At 43.4% G+C, this 21,058-nt stretch overlaps 1 protein-coding gene and 1 pseudogene across 2 annotated transcripts in view; both read left to right on the top strand.

Moving 5' to 3' along the window:
• The window catches only part of LOC140368636 (adenosine kinase-like), a 256,046-nt gene that overhangs the window by 34,943 nt on the left and 200,045 nt on the right, over positions 1-21,058 (top strand). The window lies entirely within an intron of this gene.
• LOC140369429 (ATP synthase subunit gamma, mitochondrial-like) overlaps positions 16,207-21,058 on the top strand; it is a 34,611-nt pseudogene continuing 29,759 nt past the window's right edge.

The raw sequence follows: 21,058 nt of genomic DNA, 5'->3' as shown, positions 1-21,058 counted from the left end.
ACACTGAAACAACAACAGTGAAAATATAATGAGATACGAGTAGATTTTGCGGAAGAATTGTCTTTGTGTGAAGCTTTAACTTTGAACTATGAATTTACCGTATTTTCCGGACTATATGTCGCACCGGAGTATAAGTCGCACCAGACAAAAAATGCATAATAAGGTGCACTGGAGTATAAATTGCATTTTTAGGAGAAATGTATCACTAAATTACTAAATCCATTGAATTATTCTTGCTCTGTGTCACTTCTAAACAACTCCACCTCCTCCAACTCCGGAGGTAGAGGAAGTGCAGATTCTTCTTCTGTGTCGCTTAGAGCCGAGAGCGCCCTCTTGTGGTTGTCAGTGTGAAAATAATCAACATGTGACATGCGGTTGCCAGTGTGAAAATAACAAATAATATCACATTTAAGTCGCTCTGGGGTATAAGTCTCACCCCGGCCAAACTATGAAAAAAGGTGTGATTTATAGTCCAGAAAATACGCTAATGCATTATTATTAATATTACTGTTATTACTGTCTTGAACCTATTGATTTAACCTATTATTTAAGCGGATGCATCAATTTAAAATATATCAATACAGGTGTCACGCATACTGTAATGCCATCATGGAAAGATAATTGTTTTACTTCAGTCCCCGGTAACATCTTCATATTTTTTTTCTAGTTTACACGATCACAAGTTAGATTGTCTAGAGCCACGATAGACATGTGGCTCAATCTTCAAAATGTCCTGAACTCGAGCACTTTAGAGTCTCCTGGATTATGGATGGACCGGCGGAAGTTCGTCAAAACCTCTGAGAAACGTCCCTCGGTTGATGAATGGAGTGACGAGCGTTAAAGCCAAGTTTGATGGACATACCGAGGATGAAAACGCAATCGAGAATCAATCATAAGGCCTTATCGTCCAGCCATGATGTCACCCTCACAGCTCGGGGGCGCGCCAGTACTTATGAGTGAAATGGCATTTAAGTAAGTAAGTAAGCAAGTATCCAACAGGAAATCAAACACTGCCGCTACGTTGTAGTCGTACATGGTGGTTTTTTTTTCTCGTGAGGCTTGTGTTGGCGCGTGGGTTTCAGTGTCACCCTCCCCGAAGCGGCGCTGAACTAACAGCTCTGTGCACCATTTGCGCTCGTCTCTGCAGGAGGCCAAATAATGGAGAGGTCTGACTAGAGTGCTGTCCTCCTCTCGGGGGCGGAGTGGGGCTCTGAAATCCACCGGCAGAGTTTGCAATGTAGTGGCACATCGCATCACTCTGCCAGTCCATTTTTTTGTCGCTATGGTTGTTTAAAAAAAATTACATACCAAAATGTCACCTAAATGTGGAAAATTCCCTAACATTTTTGTATTTTTGACCATAATAATCAGCTGTACTTGTTCTGTCGCACCAGATTGGCCTAAATGCTCACGGTTATGCAAATGACATCACAACATTTGAGAAGTGACATTTTCTCCTGTAAGAGCAACTAAAATGTGAAAGAGGAGCTACAGTCTGATGGCAAATATGAACGTCTACAGCTCTGCTTGATGCTAATTTGTATGTGACATCGAAAAAAAAAAGGAAAATCATGTAAACAGAACATAGAAAACCAGATAAACAACAGAAACGCTAATGCTATGCTCACATTTAACATGGATGCAGACTTTGTGATCACGCACACATGAACTGATTGTCTTTCTGTCTGTAAATAAGATGTTTCTGAGTCTGTGTGTTGTCCGCGAGTTGAAGTGGCCTTTATCACCCCCTACTGTTAACAAACAAGCTGCTAGCTACGCTCAGAAAAGCAACTTTGCCTCTCTGTTTTAAGATATTCCTTTATTGTCCACACATGGGGAGATTTCATATTCCCATATATAAAGTAAATTTGAAGCACACAATAGCTCCACAGATGCAAATTTGGAAAACAGTTTTGCGGCCACTGAATGTTGAGGGGAATTTTTTTAATAGAAATTATGTTCGTATGTAGGCAGATTCTTGTAAATGTAATGTTAATCAATTTAGTACCGGTAATGGACATTAGTTACCACATAGCTGGTTATTGTGCCTTTAAACTCTTAATATTTGAATTTTTCTAAACTGAATGGGCTTTGATGTGGTATTTCTTCACTTTTGTGTTTTATTATTACAGTCCGTTCCCCATTTTTGCAATTGTTGAACCTCAACCAAGACCTTTACTAGCACATTTTGAACTATAACTAATTGATTATTAAACATGATTGCACAACTGTTATGAGGGGGCTATACACAATATCAGGGTATTTATTGTAGTCAATATTTGCCACAGTATCACATCGCAGTACTATATCTTCATTACAGCTCAATGTCTGGTTGCGTTGTGACGGCAGTAGCTCACTGACGCACGAGTGTCTCTTTACAGATCATATTCATATCCGTTTCGCTTTAGCCTGCACATCTCTTCATTAAGTGTTGAGGCAGGTCGCCGCGCTAACGACGGAAAATATGATTGTGCATTTACGCGTCTTATTTTGGCTGATTGTCAAAGTGTTGTACCTCCCTCCTCTGTCTCTTGTTGCTTTTCGATTTCTCTGGCACATTCGCAGCGTGCTCCCACTTCTGCGGTTTCTAAAAAGTGTTACCAGGCAACTGAGGGAGAAAACAGCTTTAAATATTTTGGGTTTTGAGAAAATAAAGAAACGACTGCAATTACTGCTCTCTTCTGCAGGGTTCGTGGGTTTAAGGAGTGGTAGTTTTTTTGTGCCAGTTAATACGAAACAAAAAAACAAAAAAAAATCCACATTAGGCTGTAGATTTAATGTGAGTGGCGCACGGACGAAGCCAAAAAATGTCCACGAAGCGTCCATCCAATGGATTCTGGCAGCTACGTGTGTTTTAAAAATGTTTTAAAAAGCGGCGTGCGACCGAACCACACAACGATCCTGCGGCCAGTTAATATTTCAGAGAACCAGAGCGATGTGAAACGAGAATAATGTACAATATTAACAACATACAGCCAAATACCAGCTTTGTTATTGAGTTATGATTTATGAGCTCCCCCCGCACCAGATGGGAAAGAGGTCGGAGGAGGGGCAGGGGGCATGGGAGGGCGTGAAGTGGAGATAAAGGTCGGGAAAATGTAGCGTCAGATTGTGTGTGACGCATGTTCCGATCCAAGGGAGGATCAAAGGAGTAAAAAATGACGACTTATCGGCGCCGCAGAAGTCATCCAAGTTACATATACATACATTACAAACGGCCGGGGCTAACGCTTATTTTAGCCGACCTGTTAACGATTCATTATTAATTTAGTCGCCCAATCAGATTACCGTATTTTCCGGAGTATAAGTTGCATCAGCCAAAAAATGCATAATAGAGAAGAAAAAAACATATGTAAGTTGCACTGGAGTATGAAATGAAAGAAGTGTGAAAATAACAAATACTATCACATATAAGTCGTATAAATGTAAATATAAGTCGCAACCCGGCCAAAACTATGAAAAAAGATGCGACTTATAGTCCGGAAAATATAGTATTATTTCTATTGTACATAATAATACCCAATAAAGGTTGAATTATGGTGAATGATACGAAATAAAGTGACTTAATAATGCAGTTTTTTTTTTGCCATGTCTTTTAGTCTAGTATAGTCCAGATAACAATGATTCAAACATGATCACAATGGTTTTAGTTAACTAGTATTGATTATTTTGAGTAATAACCTGTCGCCACGCACCTGACAAGGCGAGTGAGTGTGCTTCGCTGGCTCGTAAAAGACCGTAAAATGTGTTCACTTTTACAGGTAACGTACAGCTTACCGCAAAACGCATCGCAGCAATGGATTTTAAATGTTTTTTTGAGTAAATAAGATTTAATAAGTTACATTTTACTTGCCCTACACAATGGGGAAACTCCAGTGTTCAAGTTCAAGGACAGTAGGAGTATGCAACCCAAAGTGAAGATAAACAACTACTCAAATAAAATGAATAATGATGATATCTAACGCTACACGAGTAAAGTTTGACACTATAAACCATTCCATCCTCCTACAAAGGCTGCGCCAACTGGGTGTTGAGGGCTCTGCACTTGACTGGCTCACATCCTACCTCACCAACAGGCAAGAGTTCATTTCCCTCTCCGGTCACTCATCCACCCTCTCCCCAGTAACGCAGGGGTCCCCCAGGGCTCAGTCCTCGGCCCCCTCCTCTTCATCTGCTACATCTTCAGCACCACTGTCTGGACTGAGCTTTATGACCCACATGGGGAGGACATCAACACCATCACAGAGTGCATCACGGACTACATCAACTTCTGTTTTGAGAACATTGTTCCCTCCCGGACGGTGCGGTGTTTTACAAACAACAAGCCATGGATTAACCGTGAACTGAAGGCTCTGCTGAAGGAGAAGAAGAGAGCCTTCAGGTCAGGGAACAAGGAGGAGCTGAGGACTGTGCAGAAGGAGCTGAGGAGGAAGATCAGGCAGGCTGAGGCCGGCTACAAGAGGAGGATGGAGGAGCAGCTGCAGCAAAAGAACATTCAGGGAGTGTGGAGGAGCCTGAAAACCATCTCGGGCTTCAAAATCCCCCCTGCCCAGACAGAGGGGGATCTACAGTGGGTGAATGATTTAAATGCTCACTTCTTGAGGTTTGATCGGTCACCCGCCCCTCCCCCTGCACAGCTGCATGCTCCCTCTTCCACAGCTGGACAATGCCCTGCATCTGTTCCTCTTTGCTTATCTGCCCCGGACCATCGGCTCCCCACTTCGCCTGGACTCACCCATCCCCCCAGCACACAGTCCCCCTGCCAACCACTGACTGTCACAGCAGCACAGGTGAGGAGTGAGCTGAAGAGGATTAAAGTGAGGAAGGCAGCAGGACCTGATGGCATCAGCCCCAGGCTCCTTAAGTCCTGCGCAGATGAACTGTGTGGAGTTGTGGAGCATGTCTTCAACATGAGCCTGAAGCTGAGGGTGGTACCACAGGTCTGGAAGACCTCCTGTCTGGTACCTGTGCCTAAGACACCGCGCCCCAAAGACCTCAACAGCTTCAGGCCAGTGGCTCTCACGTCCCACCTGATGAAGACACTGGAGCGGCTAGTCCTGGACCACCTCCGCTCCACCGTGAGCTCAGCCATGGACCCGCTGCAGTTTGCATATCGGTCTGGCATCGGAGTGGAGGACGCCGTCATCTCCCTGCTGCACCGCTCTCTCTCTCACCTGGAAAAGCCTGGCAGCTCTGTGAGGATTCTGTTCTTCGATCTTTCCAGCGCCTTCAACACCATCCAGCCGCTGCTCCTGAGGGACAAGCTGGAGACGGCTGGTGTGGAGTATGACCTGGCAGAGTGGATCCTGGACTACCTCACAGACCGACCCCAGTTTGTGAGAGCCCGGAACTGTGTGTCTGACACTCGGACCTGCAGTGTGGGGGCGCCCCAGGGCACTGTCCTCGCGCCCTTTCTCTTCACCCTTTACACTGCAGACTTCAGACATGACACGGACAGCTGTGTCCTGCAGAAGTTCTCTGACGACTCTGCCATCATTGGACTCATCACGGACGACGATGACGCGGAGTACAGAGGACTGGCGCAGGACTTTGTGGACTGGTGTCAGCGGAACCACCTCCTCATCAACGCGGGGAAGACCAAGGAGATGGTGGTGGATTTCCGCAGACGCCACCCCACTGCCCCCTCACCAGTGAACATCCAGGGACGGGACATTGAGAGAGTGGACTCATACAAGTACCTGGGTGTTCATCTGAACCACAAACTGGACTGGACTCATAACACGGACGCACTGTACAGGAAGAGCCAGAGTCGGCTCTACCTCCTGAGGAGACTCAGGTCTTTTGGAGTGACAGGGCCACTCCTGAAGACCTTCTACGACTCTGTGGTGGCATCAGCCCTCCTGTACGGTGTGGCCTGCTGGAGCAGCAGCATCACAGAGAGGGAGAGGAAGAAGCTGGACAGAGTCATCAAGAAGTCCAGCTCCGTCCTGGGCTGTGCTCTGGACTCGGTGCAGGAGGTGGGGGACAGGAGGGTCCTGGCTAGATTCACATCTATGCTGGACCATGAGTGTCACCCCCTGCAGGGCACTCTCTCCGCTCTGGAGAGCAGCTTCAGTGAGAGACTGATCCACCCTCGATGTGCGAAGGAAAGGTTCCGTAGGTCTTTCCTTCCTGCTGCTGTCAGACTTTATAACAAAAACTGTTAGTACTGAACACTCGCAATACTGACCTAACCATGTGCAATTCTGTCATATGTGCAATTGCTGTTGGAATTCATGTGCAATTCATGTGCAACCTATGTGCTGTCGTGACACATATTCATGTGCAATTACTGTCGTGATCACATGCAATGGTATTTATGTATTTATTTATTTATTTGTCTATGGGAGTTTTTATTTATTTATAGGAGATCTTCTACTGAAAGTGTTTTTCAGACTTCCTATAAGTGATCTGTTCTTCTGTATCTACCTCTGTATCTACCTGCGTTGCACCAATGAAATTTCCCCATGTGGGACAATAAAGGAATATCTTATCTTATCTTATCTTCCCCCTTGGTCACATCCTCCGCCAACTCAACCTGGACTTTCACTGCTACGCTGACGACACCCAGATATACCTCACCTCCAAATCCACCCAAAACCCTCCCCTCAGCCACATCGAAACCTGCATCTCTACAATAAAATCATGGCTCACTCTCAACTTCCTCAAACTGAACAGTGACAAAACAGAGCTCCTCCTCATTGGCACCAAATCCACTCTCAATAAAACTGGTCCCTTTTCACTCAGCATCGACACCTCGACCATCACCCCCTCTACCCTGGTACGCAATCTCGGTGTCATCATGGACCCCACCCTCTCCTTCACTCCCCATGTCAGCCACATCGTCAAGACCTCATACTTCCACCTCCGCCGCATCGCCAAAATCCGACACTGCCTCACCCTCCCCGCTGCTGAATCCCTCATCCATGCCTTCATCTCCTCCCGCCTCGACTACTGCAACTCCCTCCTCACTGGCATCTCCTCCCATTCCCTCCATAGACTCCAAATGGTCCAAAACTCCGCTGCCCGCCTCCTCACCCACACCCGGTCCCGTGATCACATCACTCCCGTTCTCCGCTCTCTCCACTGGCTCCCCATCAAGCAGCGCATAAACTTTAAAATACTCCTCCTCACCTTCAAAGCTCTTCACCACCATGCCCCCCCTACCTGTCTGACCTCCTCATCCCCCACCGCCCCACCCGAGCTCTCCGATCCTCCTCCTCTCTCACCCTGGCTGCACCAACATCCCGACTTAAAACTTTTGGCGACAGAGCATTCTCCCGAACAGCACCCCGACTCTGGAACTCCCTCCCCCAACCTGTCCACCACTCTCCCTCACTCACAACATTCAAATCCCGCCTAAAAACATACCTCTTCACCCAAGCCTATGACCTCCCCTACCCCTAGCCTCCTCTACCCCATTGCCTACTCTTCTACCCCCTGTTACATCCCCATCTTTTTCTCTCTACTTCTTCTGTCTTGTTCATTTTATCTGTATATTAATGTGTATTGTACGTGTTGTCCCCCCCTGTCTGTAAATACCCCCCCCTTTTTTTATTATGTTCAGCGTCTTTGGGTCACTGAAAAGCGCTATATAAATAAAAAAAGTTATTATTAAAGTAGAACACTAGCATGTACGATAAGTGGCTCTGAACATGGTTATGTGCAGTGCTGCATATGACTTCTGTTAGCTTAAATATTGTAGCTTCCTGTTGTATGCATCATTTTCCCATTCAAAGAAAATAATATTCTATTTTCAGTTGTAGATCATGCTTCAATTTGGATGAATAACCAGCCTCTCGTGTAATACAGCCTCCTACATTCTGGTCCGGCTCTTCTTAGATCTCATAATACAGCGTGATGTTCAGTGGACCGATCTTCGAACCCTGAACCACAACTTCACCTTGAGCGGAGATTGTAATTACGGAGTCAATTACGGGGCCATCGAGGAACGAGCTGCTCTGATGACTCCGGTGTAGAGGAATGGGCTACTCGGGTGATCGCGGACATCTTTGATCGTGTCCAGATAAAACGGGCATGAGAAGATTAGAAAGATGATGGAAAAAATGAACCGCTGAGCACATGTTATCCCTGTTCAAAAGCAGTCGATTTGGTATTGCACATTGTCTTTGTATTATGTTGTTATTCGATCATATTCTAGTTTTAGAAGCCACACAAAGACTATTGTTATCTTCTTGGTAATCATTTCAGCTATTCAGATTTGTAAGTAATTGCTTTTCTCCTCCTAATTTTTATTTGTTTATTCATTTAAGAGAAGGGATTGCTTTGCATTTGTCCACAGCTTTTAGCAAAACACTGATACTTTCCGACACGTTTTAATCATGAGGTTAAACCATCTGAGTGGAATCCTGCGGCGTTCAATTCAATTAAAGTTCTCCCCCCCACCCCTCAAAAAAACAACGAATCACAACAGCGGTCGCTTTGCGCAGAATTGTCGATTCAACCGACAGATAGTCAGAAAATCGGACAAAGAAACAGTGGCTGGTAAATAAAAGACGAGCAGAGAAAGCGGAGCAGACACGGCGGTGCCATAAAGCGTGGCGAACTGCTGCGAATCATCTGGATAATGGCGCGTCGGTGAGGGGAGCGAGTGGGCGGAGGATGTCATAAGAGCCATTACTGTTACGGCGTGTCTGTCACCTGCTGTGCTTAAACCCCCCCAAAAACCACCCACAGTAACACAGGCTCCTGCCCAACGTCCTCCAACACCTCCGTCCTGTCAGAAACGGCTTCAACGTCTTTTTATTAGCGTGTAGTCTGATGTGTTTATTAGTTTATTAGTATTAGTATTAACGTGATAACTCGTGCGAAACCAAAGACGCCGCGGAGATCTCCAGTTGAACACCGCGTCCACTGTGACAGAAATAAAACTTGTGCGTGAGTGCTAATATGAATAATATATTCCACTAAACCACTACAGAACACTAGTAAACGCCCGGCCAATCCCAGCATCTGTCACCATAACTGCCAGTCAAACCTGCAAGCGGCAATGAAGGGCCTCGAACTCCACTCAACCCACACTCAACCCCCACCTTTGGCCATACATTTACTTGAAACATGTGTCCACACTCATTTATTATGAACTAGATTGAAAATTATATTCATTTTTTTTAATCTGCTAATTTATTTAGATTTGTGAGATAATTAAACTCAAGCTCAATCACAGCTTTTTTTTTTTTTTTACCATTAATGCCATTAATTGAAGATACATAAAGATAGAACAAACAATAGGTTTGTTTGAATGGAAACTGTGTAAAATGTCATGATAATGGGCATGGTTTTCTGCTTCATGTAGATATGTTTTAGTCTGAGTTTGCTGTTTAATGGCCTGTGTAATGGCACCTATTTTGAGTGAAATGTCAACAAATCCCAGCCCAGTTTATTCGTTACACAGTTATAAGGGTGTTGTATTGTTTTACAGTTTTATTCAAATTAGCATATTCATCAATCTATTCAATTCAATTCAAGTTTATTTATATAGCACATTTAAAACAACCCCAGTGGACCAATCAGACTTTTAGATAGAGACCCGTCTTCCCTTATTTTGGACGGGGTATTTTAAAATATGGACGGGTATTTTCGAGTGCAGGGACGGCCATTTTATTAATAAATCTTAGAAAAAAAGGGAATATTTTCATTAAATCGGGCCGGGAAGCATTTGACAATAGTCCGCCATTTTTGTGAAAAGTGAAAATTTGCATGCTGCGTGCTGATTGGTCGACGACATTTGTGTGCTTGGCTCTGATTGGCTACCGAGCCGTGGTCCGGAGAATGCCGAAGCTACTTGTTTTTTCATCTTGCCGACATCTCAACCATGCGCAGAGTTTTCTCCTTTCTACTCGTCAGCAGACTTGAATAAAGAGACATTTCTTCGTGTGCGTTGGGCTAAAACGCTCCAGGAAATGGCTCTGGAACAGATGCGGTTCACTTACACTGCTCCAGTCAATCTAATGGGGCCCACCTCTCGGACCCTCTCCTCTAAACGGCCCGATAGTCGTTTGTAAAAGGCCAAAACACTCGTCTAATCGCGTTCAGGACTCCGGCGTGGAGGCTGACGTTTACCTGACACCCCCCCAACACGCCCCGTGGACCTGGATCTGGACTTGGATCTGGACTGGGTGGGTTCAGATTTAGGTGACCGGAGCCCCTGGGAGCAGTAACGTGAGCCGCAGTTGTAGCTTAGTCCGTCCGTTCCCAGGAGCATAGAGTGTGGAGCGTGAAATCTTTAGTCCGTGAGTTATAGTGTACTTTATATGCTAAAGGAAAAAAATAAAGCTTGTACTGTTGTTTTTGTGGGTTTTCTGATTATATAAGTGAATGTTGCATGAGGATATGTCAAGATTATTCAGTTCATCAATAATCACAGTTATTCGGATCACAATATCATCGTAACAACGTCAAAAAGGTTAATTTTGAACATTTTAGAAGCAACAAAAAGGTTAAGAGAAGATAAAAGAAGCTGTATTTGTCATCAATCAACATAAATAACTATTAAAACATCTAACTTGACACTTAAACTCTAATCAAACTAACTTAAATATTAGAATAGAGTTTTGGGGAGTTTTTTCTGTCTGTTTCAACTTTAATTTATAATTCAGAAAGTTTGATTTTTATAAAGATGGTCATTAAGGGATCAAGAACTTCACTGTTATTTGGTCACGATCGAATAGTTGTGAAATCGCCATGTTTCTAATCATAAACACTAAAGCGTTTTATCGTTCGATGCCTTAGCTGCAGAGGACAAAGAAGTGTGCAGCTTCTAACAGATATTTTCTTAAAGTTACTGTCGTATCTTGTTCTGATGGTAATTCCCCATGAAACCACTTGGAGTACTTTAATTCAAATGGAAATCCTTACAAATCCTTAGACTTTAGTCTGTCTCCCGTAACAGAGCTCACTTTTCCCCACCTTTTGACATCATGTGGTAGTAATTGTAGGGTCTCAAACTACATGTATTCAGTTTATGATTAAGGGAGATTTCTTAGCAGAAACGAGACAAGACGGGGCACCAGGGTAAAACCCAAAGAGCTAAGATACGGCCCTTAATCGCGCTCGTTAAAAAGGTCTGAAGGGTGTTTCACGATTCAGGGACTTACACATAGTCTATTCAAACAAACAATAGTCAATAACTCTTTCGTGTAGTTTATTTATCCAAAGGGCAATCAAAAACACCGGAGCAGAAATGTGCACAGGTAAATCACAGGTGATGTTATATCAGATTTGACAGCGAATTGCATGCAGATAATGTTAAACCAGGGTTTTGCCTTTGATAATCAAACGTGTCTATGCTAATCTATATCAAAAAGGGGGAAAGTGAGAAGCTAAAAGGGAGGAGGAACAGCTGAGCTCTACCCAAACCACGCCACAAAAGAACCGCACACTGGACTTGGCTTACGGTTTGTAGAGACTCGGTCCGGCTGGTCCTTGTCCGCGGACGAGATCCGTAGCGAGGCGTTGCGTGTAGCGGTGTGGCGGCGAAGGTTCGTGAAGCGGGCGGCGGCCGTGGAGTGGTGTGCTGGCCGTGGAGCGGTGTGCTGGCCGTGGAGCGGTGTGCCGGCCGTGGAGCGAGGAAGGCCGCGGCGGCTGTGAGGTCCTTGGCGCCGGTGGCAACGGAGGCGATGTCCGAGAGTTCCTTAGCGGTAAAACGCTTTAGCGGCGTGTTAGCTCCTTACGCGGCCTTTACTCAGATGAGAGCGTAGCGCTGATCCACGTAAACGGCGTAGATTACTTCAAAAAGGAAGAGAAACAAAGTAGCAAAGAAAGTCTCTGTCCGGTTTAGCGCTTAAGCGTAGTTCCAGGTAGTTCCAGGTAGTTCCAGGTGGTTTCAGGTGGTTTCAGAGTCCAGGGCTGGCATGGCCTTGTCGACCACGTGACGGACGGATTTTGTTGAGACAAAGGAAAAGTGAAAGGCTCATCCGTGGAGACGGCTTCCGAGAGAAAAGACAAAAGGGATGAGAAGAGAAGAGGAAGAGCAAGAGAAAGAGCAAAAGCAAGAGAGCGTTTCTAGCTTGGAGCGTCCTTTTGATACCTGGCCCGCAGGGCATGCTGGGAGCGAAAGGGGCGGGCGCTACTGCGCAGACTTCCCGTATAACCTTTCCTGGCCGAGAAAATAAAGCTGGAGTAACATAAATAATGGCAAAACATTTAAACCCTGTTTTAACATTTACACGTTGAACACTTTTGGGCAGTTTGTACACATTATTTCTTGAGGTAGATACATTTTACATCTTCTTTCACCTGTGATGAGCACTTGAGTTAAAGCATTGGGAATATAAACCTTAAACAGTGGAAAAATACGTAACACAAGGTGAAACATGCGGCGTATGGAGTTGATTCAGACGAACATTCATGGCATAATCACATAGAACATGGTTTTCATTGGGGCGTCCTCCTGAAAGTCACTGGGGAGAAGGTCTGTTATCACAAAAAAGTCACAGCAGCTCCCTGCGGTGAGGGAGAGAGGGAGAACGAAAACCCCCAATGTTCAAAGAGTGATTTTCTGTTATCTGGCCGTGGAATGTCCATCTCCATTCCCCTACATAATCCAGAACTTCTTTGTGTTTTTAAAGTCCACTTTCACCATAGCAACCATCTAACCTTTAAATTTTTTCGTATAATGCACACATGAAAACATAATAGAAACAAACAGAACAGGACACAAAGAGCAAAAAGCCAAAAACAAAAATATTACTGTATTTTTCAGACTTTTTTTTAATAGTTTTGGCCGGAGTGACTTATATGTGATATTATTTACACATTATTATATTATTTTGTTCATTATTTTCACACTGACAGCCGCAAGTTGTCAAGATGTTGGCGTTAACATCAGAAGGGAAAAGGTTTATAGAAGATTGAGTAATGTCGTTTGAAAGAAATGAAGCCTGCGTAAATTCAGCCTGGAAGACCTAACTCCATCCATCTATGTCAAGGCCTCCATGGAAGGACCCCTCTCCCCAGCGCCATCATCGCACTCAAGCGGGCGCCCGCCTGTCCGTCTGTGAGAGTCAGATCCCTCCTTCACCATGGACTCTCCCAGGTTTCTGCGCTTATCCCAAAGAGGTTATGCAGTTTTTCCTGGCCAAAGAAGTAGGGTGAAAGGTCAGGGGGCGTCTGTACCATGGCCCTCGCACCTGCTCCTCATCCCCAATCAACGCTCTCAAGTGACTCCTCCCCTGCTCCCAATCAGCACCAGGCGGTCACATTTAAGCCCTCAGGCTGATGGCTCGGCCGCTCAAACCGTACTGCGACCCACCACCTCCCCTGCTCCTCCTCTACATTCCCCTCATCCTCTACCTTCTCTTCACATCTACCACCACCAGTCTCCAGGCTCCGGGGGGAGACATCTAATACAAATAGATCATGGAGTGCCCATGATTGCAACGTCTTCCGCCGGGGTCTGAGCGCCAAATAACTCTCGAATAAAGCTTGCTCAACAGTCCATTCTAGTGGTCTCTTTGTCTCTCCAGGGTGAAATGCCTTACATGGAAAACAATAATGTGTTTTCTTTTTGCCTTCGGAGTTAAGAAAACCCTGTCTTAAAAACCTCCTCCCATCCTCAAACCCACTGGAACAAAAGCAAAAAATTCACAGTTGAGAAAAGAAGCATATTTAACTTTTTTTACAGCTTGAACTGGTGACACCGTTTTATTTAAACTTCAATTAATTTTACTCTCTGCGCTGTTTTATTTCTCAGAGCACTTTTTGAACCTCACCAAACACCACACTCTGGGTTTGTGGCTAACCACCCATCCACAGCCAATCGGCACCAAAAAAAAAGCCCTCCAGTTTATTATTTTTGTGTCGGGAGGATTTCCAAAAGCTCGCGCGGAGTTGGTTTAAGCTGCCATGCGTCGTAATTATCCGACTCTAGAGAAACAGAGCTCTCTATCAAAGCAGAACTACTCCAATTAAGAGCCTGCGCCGGGCTGAAAGTGCCTTTGTGGGTGGCAAAACCTACGGTAAAAAGTGTCAGGATTGTTGCTCATTTAAACACATCCTTCCCGGGTTTATTGCAGGTGATTACTTTGAAAAGACAGTTTTACGTCTTTTATGGGTGAATAGTTTTGCTTCTGAGGTTTTCAATTAGTCGAGGGAACTGTTTTAAATACGAGCTTCCGAAGGAGTATTACAAAGCCTTTGTTTTAATTGTTTTAACTTCCGTCGGAGTAACTGGAAGCGTGGTGCATTTTTTCCCCACTGAACATTTTTTTTTAGTTTTACTTTTTATTTGAACATTTGTCATGGCGACATCTCTCTTTGTTCAGATTTGGGGACGGCAACTTTATTTGGGTAGTTTTATTTCAAACCTTTGTCTCTCTTGCTATAATATTATAGTACATTATACATTATCAAGACTTAATTAGGGGAGGACATTATTGACCAAAATGAATATAGGTATTTTTTGGTGTATCCTGATAACAATATATAATGACTGTAAAATTAACATAATAACATCTTAAATTATTTAATATGTAATTAAAGTACAGTTATTTTATAAGAACAATTATACAGTACAGATTACGACAATTAATTATTTACATTATTGTGTGTATTTACATTATTGTGTATATTTACATTATTGTGTTATTGTGTAAAGATGTAGTCAGATTTCTTTAAATGAGTTTAGCAGTTCATATACAAATACGCTTAATCAGTCAATCAATCAAGCAAGCAAGCAAGCAATCAATCAATCAATCAATCAATCAATTGTCAGATGCCTATTCTGTGGTTTCTGACATGTTTTTATTTTTAAAAAGTGGCTTAATGACATTCTAGAACCCTACATGTGTAACTTAGAGTCTTCCTTTTGCAAATAATCACAACTAAGTACAGGGATGTGGGCGGAGATAAGTGGTAGGTGACAAAAAAGGACTTCCTTGAGTGCTCAGGCCTCAAACGCAAGACAATACAGGATTACTCAAACATGCAGTAATCAATACAAATTCAACTTTGAGTAATACTAATGATTAGGAAACACCATCGTACCGACATAATACATTTTCAATCCAAACGCCACCACTGTTGCTTCATAGCTCCTTCAGCGTCAGACCCCCCAGCCTACAGTTCTGCTTTATAGTCTCCCGTCTTTGAGCTCTTAAAAAGCCAGTGCTGCTGTGTACTTGTTGCCTGTGAAGCCGTCTCAAAGTAAACTCTGCTCGTGTGAAAGTGAAGAAGACAAAAGAGTGCGCGCACAGCCGCTCCCGGGGCAGAAACACGGCGCGCGTCATAAACTGCATGTGACAGGTGTGCACACAGAGCCCTCCTCAAACAGCTGTGGAGAAATGTGCTCAAAGAGTCTGACAGAACAACAACAACAAACCCTGATTTATGAATGAGGAAGGAGCCAGCCTATCAATCAGGCCCAGACGACCCATCTTAAGCACCTTTGGGCCCAAAACGGTCCGTCTGCTATAGAACGGTGTCCAGGGACGGGATTGTTTTGGTTTCTTCTTGGATAATGGCTTGGATTTAGTATTTGAGGTGGACAATATACTGGAATTAAGATCATATCATGACTGTTGTTTTGCAAAATGTTAATATTAAGTGTATTGTTTATAGTAAAAGTAAAAAAGCTACAAAAAGAGCTGATTTAAAATGAAAAAAGTGATATTGTAAGCTTTCAGATAATGGTATATGGTGATATTTCTGCACTTTTGTGATTAAGTTAACAGCTTTTTCGTAGTTGTCTGATAACTAAACCTAAACTAACATGTTTAAAGACTTATTGTAACACATTGACATTATATCGTTTGACTATCACTATCGGGATTGTAATCACATGTCCCTGTTCTGAATGACTTTTTTTTACTGACTAGAACAGACCCGACATTAGGACTGTTCTGAGCTCCAAACCGGACCAGGATAAGAGTGAACACAGCCTGAGATTGCATATTTCTGACGAGCATTATGATTCATTGTGATAAATGTCTAGACTACAGGGTCATCAGGGTTTTATATGCAGGATAATTTGTTGTTTGCAAACGAGCTGCAACATTTACTCAACTAATCGTGCCTAGTCGGCTATAAAAAATAATTGTTGTTGGGTTTTGATAATCCTCGTCGTCATCTGAACTGTACAGACTCTAAAACACATACAAAAAATACGTTTTTATGACAAACACAGTAGCAATATTAAATCAGAATGTCAAAAATGCATAAACTGGCCTGACCTTCGTTGGAGTTTCCATGTTTGCCAGGTCCTTGGTTTTCTCCCCTGGATGTTGGCAGGTCAGGAACATGGCCACCCTGAAGGACATCACAATGTGGTTGAAGTCCATCAAGAACATCCAAAAAATCACAAAATCCACGAAGAGCCATGAAGCTCGTGCACACGGGACTGGCGCTCTGGCCCTGAAAAGGCTCAGATCAAAGCACAAGAAGGAAAGGTTGCCAAGCATCTCAGCCGTGGTGTGACCGCTGATCGTGGGCTTTGTGGAGCAATCCACTCTGGAGTTGATCAAGAATGAAATCAAAAACCTCACTGGTGCAGGCAAGGAGGTCCTGGTGGTAAATGTGGGAGACAAGCCCCCCAGCTCTGGAGATGCCTCTGAGCTGCTTAACTCTGGGTCTTATTACTTTTATCTAGTATTATTCTTTATTTCAACTACTGTGTCCTTTTTTCACGTTATTTACATGAATATTCCATCACAACCAAAAAGGAGCAGAGAGAGAGAAAACAAAACATGGCTATGAGTTTAACCAGGGCTCTATTGTCTTCAACAGACCAAAAGCCTGTACCTTCCATGGACACTGTGCATCTGACATGACGACGTTAATGGAACTACCGAGAGTTTGCTCTAGTCACCATCACGTGCCCTGAGGGAGTCGTCCCGCAGAGCGCTCGTACGACTGCCACGGACAAGTACACTTCGGAATGATTGACAAACCTACGTTGACCTTCAAACCGTACCAGACAGGCTGTCATCACCGAGGAGCTCATTGAGATCATCTCCGGAGCCGCTGCTCTGTAAATGGGAGCGGTTATCATTTCCAGGACCAAGTGCTCTCCATTGTGCTTCAGACCTGTCAGAAGTGTGCGCTTCTATTTGTAAAATATATAGAGGGAATGCATTTTACAGAAAAATGTCTCTTGCTCTGCCGTGTGTCTGTACGATTAGGTCTTCATAATTGTTAGTCTCAATGTAAAACAGAAGTATTGTCTGAGGCTAAGGAACATATGTTTTTCAAATCATGTCAGTCCTTAAGATCTGATCATTGCATTTCTTTTGACTGTTCTGTATTTTGCAGTCCTGACCTCTGCTGCAGCGCTTGGAGCATAAACCTCTGCAGAATATGCTCAGGGTTATTCCTACATTCTCAATTACTCATGCTTCTTCTGTAGCCACAACTGTCTGGGGACACATTGATGAAGCCATTCTGTGCCTAATCATTTAAACAACAAACAATGAACATGTATTGGAAAAACAGCCCTTAAACGCAATAACTCAAATGTCAGTCTTCCCAAAAGCCACAATATGAACACATCACTCGACACTCTATTTGATTCGACTGCAGATATAAGATGTAATTTCTCTTTCCCTGTTAAATCAATCAGATAATCTTAGCACAATCCCATAATTACCTCCTCGATATCACCCAGTTTATTTCCCCCCAAACGGCCATGTTTTTTTAACGCATTCCGGATCTGTCAGCGTCTTTGTTTGACACAATGAGAGCTGGTGAAAGCACAAGCAATTAGCCTTAGCGCCGTGTCGTTATTGTTGCCTCGCCTGCTCTGAGCTGGGATTAGGGCCCGCCGAGGCAACTCTGGAACAAGTCAGCCACTGATTTAGTGAATATTGAGATTGCACATGTTAAGGGAGCGGCGTTGTAACCTTGTTTTGATTTGCATCTCCTTAGCAATTAAGATAATACGCGGTAATTAGGATTTTAATGTAGCACGGTGAGATTTTTTGATAATTGCAGACCGAATTCTCGGCGGTGATTTGCCGTGGATGAATTCGCGGCTGATTAGATCATGTCTCGAGTCAAATCGCTGAGGCCCACGTCTTGTGTGTGTCGGCGCGAGTTGCTCAGAGAAAGCGTCGCGCGCACGTGTGTGAATGCCGCGATGAAGCGTTCGCACGACGACAGCGTGCTTCTCCAGAGACCTTTTAAACGGAATAAATGGAGTAACGGTTTTATTTGTAGAGCGCGATTTGTACACTGAGTAATTAGAAAGGCTTTACAGAACGAGAAAAGATGCATTCAAATGACAAAAAAGCCCCAAATAAAACATAAATACCGTATTTTCCGGACTATAAGTAACACTTTTTTCATAGTTTTGGCCAGACTTATACTCCAGAGCGACTTATATGTGATATTAGTCGATATTTTCACATGAGCAACCACAAGAGGGCGCTCTAGGCTCTAAGTGATGCAGAAGAAGAATCTGCACTTCCTCTACCTCTGGAGTTTGTGGAGTTGTTTAGAAGTGACACAGAGGAAGAGGAATTCAATGGATTTAGTGATTTGGGGTAAAACTGATGCTTTGGTAAACTTGTTAGCATGTTCTTTATGCTATAGTTATCTGAATAACTGTTAATATGTTACGTTAACATACCAGACACTTACCACAGTTCTGTCTGTGCATCATGTAGCTGAAGGTGTTAGCGTTAGCATACGTACACCTATTCACCATGTTCTCTAATCTGTTATTATTTTAAATTGTATTTCAAGATGAAATGTCTGTTCTTGGTCCTGGATTTTATCAAATAAATTTCCCCAAAAAATGCAATTTATACTCCTGTGCAACTTATAGTCCGGAAACTCATATCGATTGGACAACATTTGTATTTCCTGAGTAGTTTTGGATGTCGATCAGAACTAGGATAAATCTACATGGTGAAGAAAATACGTAGGGTTTTGAACATTTCAAACTCGATTTTGATACTAAGGAATAGACTCAATAGTGATTTTTTTTAAATATTTGCCTGTCACTTTCAACACAAAATGATAGCACTTTCTTTATGCCACCTTGTGGTCTTATTCTATACGCAAAAAAGCTCAAGATCCTTCTAAAACCGTTGTCACTATTTGTCCTTTTTGTGTGGATGACGGGAAGGTCTACTCGATTTTCTTGATTTTCTAATTACCGCCATATATTCGCCACACTCCCGACTTATCCGCAAACATCAATTCACCCAAAAACTCCCCTGCTCTCTATTCCCCCGCTGTAACAAATCACGGGGAATATAACCGGTCTGCAGAAGGTAAACGAACAGTAAAAAGTCTTTGTGCCGCCAAAGTGGCCTCCACAAAGGAATTAATGGCGGCTTCTGGCGGTATAATTGTCTAATTATGGTGTGCAGATGGGCACTGCTTTAACTAGGACACACTGTGCTTGTACCTTTGCAGACGCACAACAAAAGGAGCGCTGGTGTGACAGCCTCTTCACAGCGAGTGGGAGTGAGCAGACGAGATGGAGGCAACTATAACGTACAGAGCAGATAATAGACTCGCAATTCATACGTGGCGTTCTGTTTCTGTACAATCTGAAACTTCTGTATAATGGTGTCTGAGCGATACAGTCGGTTACATTATCAAGGTTGCGCGCGCTAGCATGAAGGCGAGGCACTACGGGCAAGAACTCCTCTTTGCGTTCTCGACGTGGAAGCATATTTTACACCTAAAGATGTTTTATTATTTCATTTAATCAAGCTGCGTCCGTAGATTCATATGAGACGTTGTGACTTCGAAGGTCGTTTACTCTGAAAGCATTTTTCTCTCACGTAAAGATCAGTAGCACCTACACACACATAACAAACTTTACAATATTGTACTTATCAAGACTCTGCGCTGAAGAATTTGTTTGTATCCAATTCTGTTCTTGATTTATTGGAGTTATAACTTGGAAAAATGGGATGAAATTTGAATTTGCACACCAATTTTCTAGTTTAGTCAAATGCTACGTTAACTGCATTTCCATCACCTTATATTTAAATGCTCTTTTTGAAATATCAGTCATCGTTTAGGACCCTCCAAAGCTTTAGCCGCTCGCTCCGGGTGGGTTTTGATTTATTTGCGTAACAGCTAAAGCTCATTTTGAAAGGTGGAAACGCATAAAGACGTTCATAAACTCATAAAGCGAGTATTGAAACCCACGTCGTACTACAGAGCCTGACACATTTAGTATTTGCTCATTATGAATTAACTCTTTGTTCATGCCAGGGATTTTGCGATTTTTAACGATTGTTGGGACGGTGAAATCTTACATTTTCTTGCCTCCCCGTTGTCTAACACGTTCTTATTCCTCAAGTTTGTGACCGGCTTTACAAAACTGAACTTACTGAAAGACAAAATAAAGTTTAATGTGACAAAAACAGCCAGAGCAAAAAAGGTCTTTACGTTGATTTTTTTTTTTTTTTTTTTTTTTCATTTTGCTTCTACAATTGTCACGATTATCACTTTTTGGCTATTATATTGTGATCAGAATAATCACAATTTTCGATTAACCGACTGGTCTTGACACCTCTAGTTTATGCTTTATTAAGGCTAATCAGGTGTAGCTAGTAGCTTATAAAGTGGTACCCAGTTACTGTAATTAGCTTCAAATCTACTTGAGTCATTGTTGTATAAGTCATATTATTTTGAAATTAAGGATGACAAGATGATTAACCTGTTAATGTGTGACAGAAAATTAATGATTTCACTGTTATTTTGCTATGGATTCATAATCGTGAATGGTCGTTAAATCGTGTTGCGCTTTCTCCACAATCATCAACTCTAACAATGTAAAAACCGTGACATCCCCGTCGACGCAGCAGTACCCCTCATACTCGAGTACAATTTTCGACCGCTGCCGCCTCCGCCGTTGGATGAAACGTTAAGGCGGCGCGGCCCACATGTGCGACCGTGACAGGGAAAGCGAGCGCAGAGGAGGGTGGCCGTGTCACCGTTCCTGCTGCTCTCAGGTTTCCACAGAAACTGACGTCTCCTGTAAACAGACTGAGGTGAGCGGTGCACAGTAATGAGACGGCTCCTCTCCACCTCCTACTCCAGCTCACTCTTCTTCTATATCCACTCATTTAAACTGATT

Source organism: Eucyclogobius newberryi, unplaced genomic scaffold (genome assembly GCF_026437365.1).
Source record: "Eucyclogobius newberryi isolate DKJ021-1_F unplaced genomic scaffold, fEucNew1.0.hap1 SCAF_20, whole genome shotgun sequence".
Classification (NCBI taxonomy): domain Eukaryota; kingdom Metazoa; phylum Chordata; class Actinopteri; order Gobiiformes; family Gobiidae; genus Eucyclogobius; species Eucyclogobius newberryi.
Note: the sequence above shows the minus strand (reverse complement) of the source record. Positions and strands in the feature narration are given on the sequence as shown.